This window comes from Lepus europaeus, chromosome 3 (assembly GCF_033115175.1).
Source record: "Lepus europaeus isolate LE1 chromosome 3, mLepTim1.pri, whole genome shotgun sequence".
In the NCBI taxonomy this organism is placed as follows: Eukaryota; Metazoa; Chordata; class Mammalia; order Lagomorpha; family Leporidae; genus Lepus; species Lepus europaeus.
Genome location: NC_084829.1, coordinates 126,788,285 through 126,799,555, shown reverse-complemented (window position 1 = coordinate 126,799,555; position 11,271 = coordinate 126,788,285). Strand labels below are relative to the sequence as shown.

General features: G+C 39.1%; 1 pseudogene; it reads right to left on the bottom strand.

Annotated features, from left to right (window-relative positions):
* Positions 1-5,286: 5,286 nt before the first annotated feature.
* LOC133757298 (U2 spliceosomal RNA) lies at positions 5,287-5,405 on the bottom strand (annotated as a pseudogene).
* Positions 5,406-11,271: the final 5,866 nt, after the last annotated feature.

Below are 11,271 nucleotides of genomic sequence, written 5' to 3'. Positions count from 1 at the left end.
AGATGTTTTATGTTCCCATAGAGACTGTCATCTGGTTTTTCTATTTTAATTTGTTAATGTGGCAGATTACACCAATAGATTTCCTGATATAAAAACATCTTTTGGTACGTTCCCAGCTTAGCCTTAGGATACATGCATAAGATATTCCCAGCTTAATCATGGTACGTACACAACATAAGCTTCCATGACTTCCACTTACTAATAGTTTGTTTAAAAGGTTTATGTCTTACGTGACATCAGCTGATAATTTTCCTTTCAAGTGGTGCTTATGTCTGATTCTGGAGTGGCTATATTGGCCTAATAAAGTTAGATCATTTGAGGGTAATTTAATTTCCTAGCCTTTAAATCAACTTTTTTTTAAAAAAGATTTATTTTATTTATTTGAAAGAGTTACAGAGAAGAGGTAGAGCCAGAGAGAGATCTTCCATTCCATTGGTTCACTCCCCAAATGACCGCAATGGCCAGAGCTGAGCTGATCCAAAGCCAGGAACCAGGAGCTTCTTCCGGGTCTCCCACATCGGTGCAGGGGCCCAAGAACTTGGGCCATCTTCTACTGCTTCCAATTTGGGACTGATTTTTTTTCCTTGAAACAGTGATTCTCAAACTTCACCATTTGTCACTATGCATATTCATTGGCCTCACACCCAGAAGTTTCTAATTTAGTATATCTGAAGTAGAACTTGAGAATTTACATTTCTAGCAAGTTCCCAGGTGATGCTGTTGGTTTTATTCTGAGGACTAGATTTTAACTGCCTTAAAATCTGGTAAAATTCACTTATAAAATCTGATGGGAGGGGTCGGTGCTGTGGCAGGTAAAGCTGCCGCCTGCAGTGCTGGCATCCCATATGCTGCTCCACTTACGATCCAGCTCTCTGCTATGGCCTGGGAAAGCAGTGGAAGATGGCTTAAGTCTTTGGGCCCCTGCATCCAGGTGGGAGACCCTAAGGAAGCTCTTGGCTCCTGGCTGTGGATCGGCTCAGTTCCGGCTGTTGCGGCCTTCTGGGGAGTGAACCACAGATGGAAGACTGCTCGTTCTCTTTCTCTCTCTGCCTCTGCCTCTCTGTAACTCTGCCTTTCAAATAACTAAAGATAAATCTTTTAAAAAAAAATCTGATGAGATACACAGTTTGGTTTGTTATGAAGTTACAGGTGAATTTCAAGTTATTCAGTTGTTCATTTTATCCAAATTTCACTTAACTTGTCATTCAGAATATTTTCTTACAATGTTTTAAGTTTCTGTTGCATCATATCCTATCTTTCAATCCTAATATTATTTATTTGTGACCTCTGTGGTTGGGCACTGGAGCTGGCTTTTGTCTATGTATTGGCTCCCAAGTGTACATACTGTGGCATGGTGTTCGAAGTAGCATTAAAAATTAATTTAAATCTTTAAAAACTAAGTACTTCATACATCTCTTAAAAAATCTCAGAATTTTCAGGGGAAATTAGTTTTTATTTGTATGAGAAAAATATTTAAAAATATTTATGACCATATAAATATTTGTTTAAAAGTACAGTTTAAAATTTTAAATGAGAACTTTCTTTTCTGGTGAACTTGAATTAGTTCAAGATGATCTAATAGGGAACAGATTTTACCGACAACCATTGCCTTAAACAACTAGAAAAAGAAACACACAAAAATCAAAATTGTTCTGGCATTTGACAACAGTCAGCACAGGTCTGAGATCCCTGAGAGATCAGCTTGTTGGTCACATATACTCATGGGAGTAGACACCCAGGAATAGACACCATAGGTCATGCAGTGCCACATGGAGGCTGCACTTGGGGGTCACACTTGGTTGTGGGACATAGGTTTTGTAGTAGCAGGACAGTGGAGAATTCTGTGGTTCCTGTGGGAGGTTGTGATTTGCTGATTTGAATAATTTTGTGAGAGAGGTGGAACAAGATTGCAGATAGGGAAGGGCATACTGCTCTAGGCTAGGGAAAAACAGTAAAAAAAAAAAGTGGAAAAAGTACATTTGCAGGAGAGAATTAGAGAGAAAACCTCAGTGGAAATTCTTTACCCCTGCAGAGCTGGAGAAAGCATCAGCTTTGTAGGTCAGGTGAGAGCAGACTGCAGCGGCCCATGCCACTAGAGATATAGCTGGAGGAAGAGTTTGGCGTGGGTCTGGCCTGGTGCCCTAAGGGGGACAGGGTACCAGCTAACCCACTGAAAAAAAGGGGGCATTCCCATTCCCCATACCATGGCACCCAGCAACTGGCTGAGAGAGGGAGGATGCCATTTTGGGCCTAAGCAGCAGCTGTGGAAGTGCTTGTGTACACACCTAGCAGCCATCCAGAATAAGCAGCCATCTTGTCAGCAGTAACAGCAGCAGCAGCTCTGGTGGGTGTGCCCTGCAACTGGTTGGGAGAAGGCAACATTCAGCCAGTGGTTGTTGGGCAGCGGGTGATCTAGAGACTCTTCCAGAGAGAAAAATCTGTGTTCTCCAATGACATTGAGTCTGGCTGGGAGGACTGATGGAGGTCTGGGCACCCATGTATGACTGTGAGGTGTCCCCAGCCTCTAAACATATCACAGATTCTGGGGCTCAAACATCTTAGGTGGAGCACCCGCAGATAGCTGGCTCTGAGAACGTCTTTGCCTCTCTGTAAGATGGCACAGGCTAGCAGGGTAGAGTGGCTCCTCTGCACACCATGACTATGGGAGCCCTGTGTGCTAAGACTAAGGGAACTCTGTGATTGCACAAGAGGGTACAGAGTGTAGCTGGTCTTAGGGCCTGGAAGAGGGGCAACCAGGATAGAATCCGGCGCCCAACCGGGACTAGAACCCGGTGTGCCGGCGCCGCAAGGCGGAGGATTAGCCTGTTAAGCCACGGCGCCGGCCCTCTCTCTCTGTTTCTACCTCTCTCTGTAACTCTTCCAAATAAATAAAATAAATATTTTTTAAAAAAAGAAGCTAAAATAATTTCTCAGAGCAAGGACAGGTAAAGGATTAATATCCAGAATCTAGAAAGAGCTCAAGAAATTGAACAACAACAAAACAATTGATTTACAAAATGAGTAAAGGAGTTGAACAGATGGTTCTCCCTCCAATGGCCGCTGCGGCCGGCGCATCGCGCTGATCCGAAGCCAGGAGCCAGGTGCTTTTCCTGGTCTCCCATGCGGGTGCAGGGCCCAAGGACTTGGGCCATCCTCCACTGCCTTCCCCAGCCATAGCAGAGAGCTGGCCTGGAAGAGGGGCAACCAGGATAGAATTCGGCGCCCGACCGGGACTAGAACCCGGTGTGCCGACGCCGCAAGGCAGAGGATTAGCCTGTTAAGCCACGGCGCCGGCCCTCTCTCTCTGTTTCTACCTCTCTCTGTAACTCTGTCTTGCAAATAAATAAAATAAATATTTTTTTTAAAAAAAAAAGAAGCTAAAATAATTTCTCAGAGCAAGGACAGGTAAAGGATTATTTATTTATTTTTTATTTTTATTTTTTTTTATTTTTGACAGGCAGAGTGGACAGTGAGAGAGAGACAGACAGAAAGGTCTTCCTTTTGCGTTGGTTCACCCTCCAATGGCCTCCGCGGCTGGCGCGCTGCGGCCGGTGCACCACGCTGATCCGATGGCAGGAGCCAGGTGCTTCTCCTGGTCTCCCATGGGTTGCAGGGCCCAAGGACTTGGGCCATCCTCCACTGCACTCCCTGGCCACAGCAGAGAGCTGGCCTGGAAGAGGGGCAACCAGGACAGGATCGGTGCCCTGACCGGGACTAGAACCCGGTGTGCCAGTGCCGCAAGGCGGAGGATTAGCCTAGTGAGCCGTGGCGCTGGCCTCAGGTAAAGGATTAATATACGGAATCTAGAAAGAGCTCAAGAAATTGAATAGCAACAAAACAATTGATTTACAAAATGAGTAAAGGAGTTGAACAGATGGTTTTCAAGAAAGGAAATTCAAATGGCCAACAGACACTTGAAAAAATGTTTAGGATCAGTAGCTATCAGGGAAATGCAAATCAAAACAACAAGGAGGTTTCACCTCATGGCAGTTAGAATGACTCTTATGCAGAAATCAACACAGAAGAAACGCTGGCAAGGATGTGGGAAAAAAGTATCCTAGTCCACTGTTGGTGTGAATGTAAGCTGGTGCAGCCACTGTGGAAGACAGTATGGAGAAACCTCAGAAATCTGATTATAGATCTACTTTATGATCCACCATCCCACCCCTGGAAATTTACCCAAACCAAAAGAAATCGGCAGATGAAGGAGTATCTCTATCCCCATGTTTATTGTAGCTCAATTCACATTATCTGAGACACGAAATCAAGCCAGATGTCCATCAACTGATGACTGGATAAAGAAATTATGGTATTGACACACTATGGAGTACTACTCACTGTAAAATAAAAATAAAATCCTGTCTTTTGCAACAAAATTGATGCAATTGGAAACTGTTACATTTGGTGAAATAAGCTAGTCCCAAAAAGACAGACACCGTGTATTTTCCCTGATCTGTGGTAACTAATAGAGTACCTAAAATATAATGTATTGAAGTGAAATGGATGTTTTGAGATTCAATGACGATTTACAGCACTTGTCTCTTCTGCTGAGGAACAGTGTGTTTTGTTTTTTTGTTTTTGTTTTTTCCTTCATACTGTTGTTGAACTCTTTTCCTAGCATAGCGTTAATCTTATGTATAGAAAGCAAACCGAAAATAGATCTTTGTAAAAATTAAAGAGTGGTGATAGGAGAGGTAGAAGGAAGTAGGGTAGGAGCATGGGAGGTAGGAAGGTTAGGATGGAAAGCATCACTATGATCCTAAATCTGGATATATGAAATACATCAAATTTGTGTACTTTTAATAAACTCTAAAAATTTAAAACAAATTAAAATAAATAAATTAAAATTTAAACTCAGTTATGATGTATTATCCATGGAATAGTTTGTGTGGGATTGGTATTTTCTCTCCATTAACTATTTTTTAGACTTCACCAGATGAGCTAAGCTTAGAGTTACCTTTGTGGGAAGTTTTATGGCTATAATTTTAATTTCTTGAGGAGATGTAGGGATATTCAGATTGCTTACTTCTTCTTGAGTGAGTTTTGGCAATTAAAGTCTTTCAAGGAGTTTGTTAATTTCTTCCCTGCTTCATAGGCTGGAAACTCTGAAGACATTAAATTAAGCAAATTATAAGATTATGTCATATGTTTTGCATCTCATAAAAATCACTGTCCTTGTTGCCTCTGTACAGTGTTTCAAAAGTTATTTAATACCATTTGTATGTTTTATTTTGTTTCACACACGTAGGCAAATGCTATCCCTAGTTCTTCATCTTGGCAAGAAATGAAAGGTGTCTACTATTCTTTGAGTTGCCTTTGCATTGTATCCCCAGGTTTTATTTTTAACTTCTTTCTGATAAAAACAGATACTACACTTGATCTTAGCCAAAAGGCTGAGAAGTGATGAACTCATCTTCTTTTAATTTAAATTCCACTTATTGTTACAGCATAGAATTTTACCTAACTTGTAAAAAAATCCATTTTAGCTGTCTCTGGGTCTTAATTGCTGTGTTAGGCCATTTACATTTAATATAATCATCAATATTTATATTTGTTTAAATCTAATGTCTTTCTATTTTTTTTCTAATTACTTCCTTTAAAATTTAATCCAGTTTTTTCTCCCTTGTTTTGGATTATCATTTTTCAATTCTACTTTATCCCTCGTATTGACTTATTTTTTATTCCTTTTTATTTCATTGTATGCTATTTGCTTTAGGATTAGCAACAGATATCAATAACATCAGAGTTAACCTTCAAATAACATTTTTAAACTCATGTACAGTCTAAGAATCATATCATCATGGGCTTTCATTTCCCCCTGGTATCCTTCATCCTACATTTAATTCAATTTTCTCAGACTTTTATTTTTTTATTTTTTATTTTCTAAATATTTTAAATTTCACAACCCATTATCGTTATTTTTCTTTAAACATACATTATCTTATATAGCAATTTTAACATGAATGAAAAATAATATATTCCTCTTACGTGTAACTGCTCTGCCTGGTGTTTTTCATTCTCTAGTTTAAACCCAAATCTCTTTCTGTTACTGTTTTCCCTCAGCCTAAAGAAGTTTCCTTAGTGTTTTTTTTTTTTATTATGTATATCTGCTGGAAATGAATTATTTCAGCTTCATTAATCTGAAAAAAATTTATTTTGCTTTCACATTTGAAATATATTTTCACTGCCTAAAGAATTCCAGGTTGTCAATATTTTTGCTCAACACTTTTAATGTTATTCCATTGTTTTTGGCTTCACAGAACTCTGATACTATTCTTAAATTTGTTCCTTTGCAATTTGATTCTTTTACTCTAACTATTGATTTCTCTGATGAAGTGTCTGTCATTTGATTATGATGTGATTTGGGATTTTTTTTTAAAAAAAGATTTATTTATTTTTTTGAAAGAGTGACAGAGAGGAAGAGAAGGATAAAGAAAGTGATCTTCCATCCACTGATTTATGACCTAGGTGGCCATAAAAGCCAATACTGGACCAGCCTGAGACAAGCATCCATAAATTCCAGGAAGTCTCCTATGTGCTTGAGCCATCATCCATAGCTTCCCAGGCGCATTAGCAGTGAGATAGATTAGAAGCAGAGTAGCCAGTCCTCAAATCAGCACTCACTCCATTATGGGGTTGGACACAGGCATCTGAAGCAGCACCTGAACCTGCTATACCACAAGCCCCACCCCTGACATGGTTTTCTTAATGATGCATATTGAATTAATGGATTCAAATGGTTTTTTGTTTTCATCAAATTTGAAAAATGATTAGCCATTATTTCTTCAAATATTTTTCTGACATGTCTCTTCTCCATATTTCTTTCCTCTATGATTTTAATTACTCATATGTTAAATTACTAGATATGGTCCTACTAGACATTCTTCGTGGGTAAAAAATTAATTTTCCTGTTCTGTGCTTTGCTGTGGGTATTTTTTATCTCTAGTTCCTCAGGTTCATTAATCTTTTTTTCTAAAGAGTCTAGTCTGTCTTGTCTTAATTCCTTATAGTATGTTTTTCATTCAGTTGCTGTATTTTTCATCTCTAGAAATTCCATGCAAGACATTTTCATGTTTTCTATTTTTCATTATCATTTGCATTTTGCCTTATCTTACTGAATATATGAGTCATATTCACAAAAGCTTCATATACATTGTTGTTAGCTTGACCTATGCTGATATTTCTGAATAAATTTCTGTTAATTGATTTTTCTCCTTGTCATATTTTTGCTTGTTTTCAGAATACTTTAAAATTTTCATTGATACTGGACATTGTGGACTTTATATGATCAGTTGCTCTATTTTGTTATATTCCTTTAAATTGACTTGAATTTTATCCTGTATACTATCTATAATATTTAAGTTATATAACAATAAAATGATTATAATCAGCTGGATCATTTCGAGTCTTTTAAACTGTATTACACTGAACCTATAGAGTGAACACTAAAATTGCAAGTGTTGTCTCGATATCTTTGAGCCTCATAGAGTATCCAGGGCATGCTCTGAGGTCCCTGCTCTCCCCAGGTACACCTTTCACTCACATCTTGTCAGTCTAATGTGTCTCCTCTTAACTTTGTCAATCTAATGTCCTTTGTCAATCTAATGTGTTTCCCCTTAACTGCCAACCCACAACATTATTGATTTGTTTTAATTTGAAAGACAGAGAAGCAGAGATGGCTTGCCCATCCTCTGGTTTACTCTTAATGCCTGTATCAGAGCTCAGACAGACTCAATCTGGGTGTCCCATAAAGGTGACAAGGTCCCAGGTACTTGAATCTTCTGCTACCTCCCAGGGTGCACATTAACAGGGAGCTGCATCAGAAGCAGAAGTGCCAAGACTGAAACCACACACTCTGATAGCAGGGAAATGTCCCATTGGCATCTTAGCTGCTGCCCCAAATGCCTGCCAAATAACCCAGTTTTATCCCAGATAAATAAGATAGGGTTGAATTAACGGAGAAGCAATCATGTATTAACTATGAGTTAAAAATTAAAAGTCACATTGAAGACTGATCTCAGTGAGCACAAAAATGCACTTGAAACATCCTACATGTATTCCTGATAAAAACTTTCAGCAAACAATACAAAGAATAAAAACCTACAATTAATGTAATTCTTAGTGGTAAAATAATGAAATTTTCCTCCTAAGGTCAGGAATAAGACAGATGTATACTCTTCAAATCCGTCATTGGATAGAGGGGCTTTATCATGAGAACTGAGTATTTGAAGTGAAATTTTCTGTGTGTATAACTCTATGTCTACAGGCAATGTCTGCATGTAAGGCTTATTGATGAGATAAAAACAAAGGTCACATTCTTTCCAGAAGCCAAAAAACCACCACCTTTCCATTCTACTTTTATTTGATAATTTTTGTTAACTTGGCACGTCCCAAAAATGACGGTATTTTGGATCCCATATTGTACCTAATAGAAATTTTAGTTCAAAGGCTTTTTATTTAATTTGGTTTAGAGCAAAATGATTGTTTAGGAGTGCTAAAATGAAAATAACACAAGCCTGGAACCAAAAGTTCTGGTAGTGATCTTGGTTCTGCCACTTAGACAAAGACCTTATCCCTTCTCGGCATAGTTTCTCTGTTAATAACTATAGAGTGAGACTAAAAGACACCCAAATTCCCTTTTAGTTTGGAGATTTTACAAATATCTAGATTATCTCTCAAAGTTTAGCATGCATTAGAATCAGCTACAGAGTTTGCTCAAGTACCAATTCTTGGCTCTGTATTCAAAAGATTTTCGCTTAGTGGGTCTGGGGTGGAGCCAGAAAATTTGCATTTCTAATTAGCTTCTGGGACCTGGTGATGTGTCTTCATTCTACACAAGTTGCTGCATTGACTTAAAATCTGAATTAGACTAGTTGTAATTCTGCTTTTTTTTTAAGATTTTATTTATTTATTTGAGAGGTATAGTTAGACAGTGAGAGGGAGAGAGACAGAAAGGTCTACTGTCTGTTGGTTCACTCCCCAAATGGCCGTAACGGCTGGAGCTACGCCGATCTGAAGCCAGGAGCCAGGTGCCTCTTCCCAGTCTCCCCTGTAGGTGCAGGAGTCCAACCACTTGGGCCACCTTCTATTGCTTTCCCAGGCCACAGCAGAGTGCTGGATTGGAAGATGAGGAGCTGGGACTAGAACCAGCGCCCATATGGGATGCCAGCGCTGCATGTGGAGGATAACCTACTGCGCCCTGTAATTCTGTTTTAAGACTAGAGGATGTATTTTTGGATGAAAACTAGTCAGAAGTATTCTAGAGAGACTAACTATTGAAATATAAAAGTATTTGTTTAGATATAAAAGACCAGCATTTATTATTTTATATTATCTGCTGTGTTTGTATAATCAACAAAGTGCATCACTGAATCATGTGTGTGCATTAGTAAATGTAATACCATTCATTGAGTAATTTTTACATATAAACCTTTTGGGACTCAAGGTCAGGTTGTTTTGCTTCACCTTGGTAATTGAGTTCATTATCAAGTGGAGGAGACAGACTTAAACACACTTCTTAAAGAAATTATCAAATAAAAATGTTAAAATAGTCCTTAAGGAAATAAAGAAAGAAAACATACTTTCCCTCTCCCCTGAAGAAAAGCAAGTGAATCTGAAGGAAAGATTAAGTGTAATTACGGGAAGGGGAAAAAAGAGAAAAACTGACTTGGTGACCGGAGTCTAGTAATTTAAAAAAAAAAAAAATAGAAGTAAAAGGGAGAGGAATTTGTGGTGCAGTAGGTATTGTGGTACAGCAGGTTAAGATGACATTGGTATGCACACATCTCATGTCAGAATGCCTAGGACACAGTCCTGCTTAGATTTCCAATCCAGTTGCTTCCTAAAACACACCCTGAGAGGCAGCAGTGATGACTCAAGTATTTATTTAGGTTTCTGCCAACCCATGTGAGAGACCCAAAGTTCCTAGCTCCTGGCTTCTGGCTTCAGCCTGATCCAGCCCTTGCTGTTGCAGGCATCAGAAGACAACCTCTCTCTCTCTTGTTCTTTTCTCTCTGTCAATCTGCCTTATAAATAAAAATAAATAAATGAACTTTAAATTAATTTAAAAAACAGACATTGTCAGACTAAGAGAATTTATAAAAAATAATATGGAGATCTATTTTAGATATTTTTCTATTTTGGAAGGCAAATAACATATTGGGAGATTCCCTTTGATACTATCTCATTTTTAAGCATTTAAGTCCATTGAGACTAATTAAGAATAATTATTTTTTTTATTTTTTTTAACTTTTATTTAATGAATATAAATTTCCAGTATACAGCTTATGGATTACAATGGCTTCCCCTTCCCATAATTTCCCTCCCACCCGCAACCCTCCCCTCTCCCGCTCCCTCTCTCCTTCCATTCACATTAAGATTCATTTTCAATTCTCTTTATATACAGCAGATCAATTTAGTATAAAGATTTCAACAGTTTGCACCCACATAGAAACACAAAGTGAAACATACTGTTTGAGTACTAGTTATAGCATTAAGTCAAAATGTACAGTATATTAAGGACAGAAATCCCACATCAGGAGCAAGCGCACAGTGGCTCCTGTTGTTGACCCAACAAATTGACACTCTAGTTTATGGCACCAGTAACCACCCTAGGCTGTCGTCATGAGTTGCCAAGGCTATGGAAGCCTTCCAAGTTTGCCGACTCTGATCATATTTAGACAAGGTCATAAAAGACAGGTTGAGGATAGTAACCAATGATCCTAAGAGTGGCCTTAACCAGGTCTGAACAATTATACAGCATGAAGTGGGGAAGAGGACCATCAGTACACACAGGTTGGGAGTAGAGCCATTGGTGGTAGAGTAGAGGTTATGATTACAAAGGAATGAGGCCCAAGTATGCTAGACAGGGCCTAGAACAAAGGACAGAGTCATTATTAGAGGAGCTAAGAAAGGTGCTGTCTAAGCTACAAGTAATTTTTCTGATTGAGAGGCAAATAGAACCTGACAGAAGGGGCTTGATAATAATCTGGTGGGCTTTAGGCCTTGTAAGTTAAGAGGCCCAGACCTATCTATCTCTTCACATGGGGTATATCCTAAGGGAGGTGTGAACCTCCTAGGGGAAGGCACTCTGTTGACTTTCATTACTTGGCTGGCCTGGGAGGAGAGCTGGCCAGGTAAAGGCAGGGGGCATCTCTAACAAGAATAATTATTGATGACTAAAGAATATGCTTTTCGCCCGCCTGCCCCACCGTGCCTTCCCTTCTCTCTCCCTCCCCGCTCCCCCCCTCCCCTTGACTGCGGAGCCACACC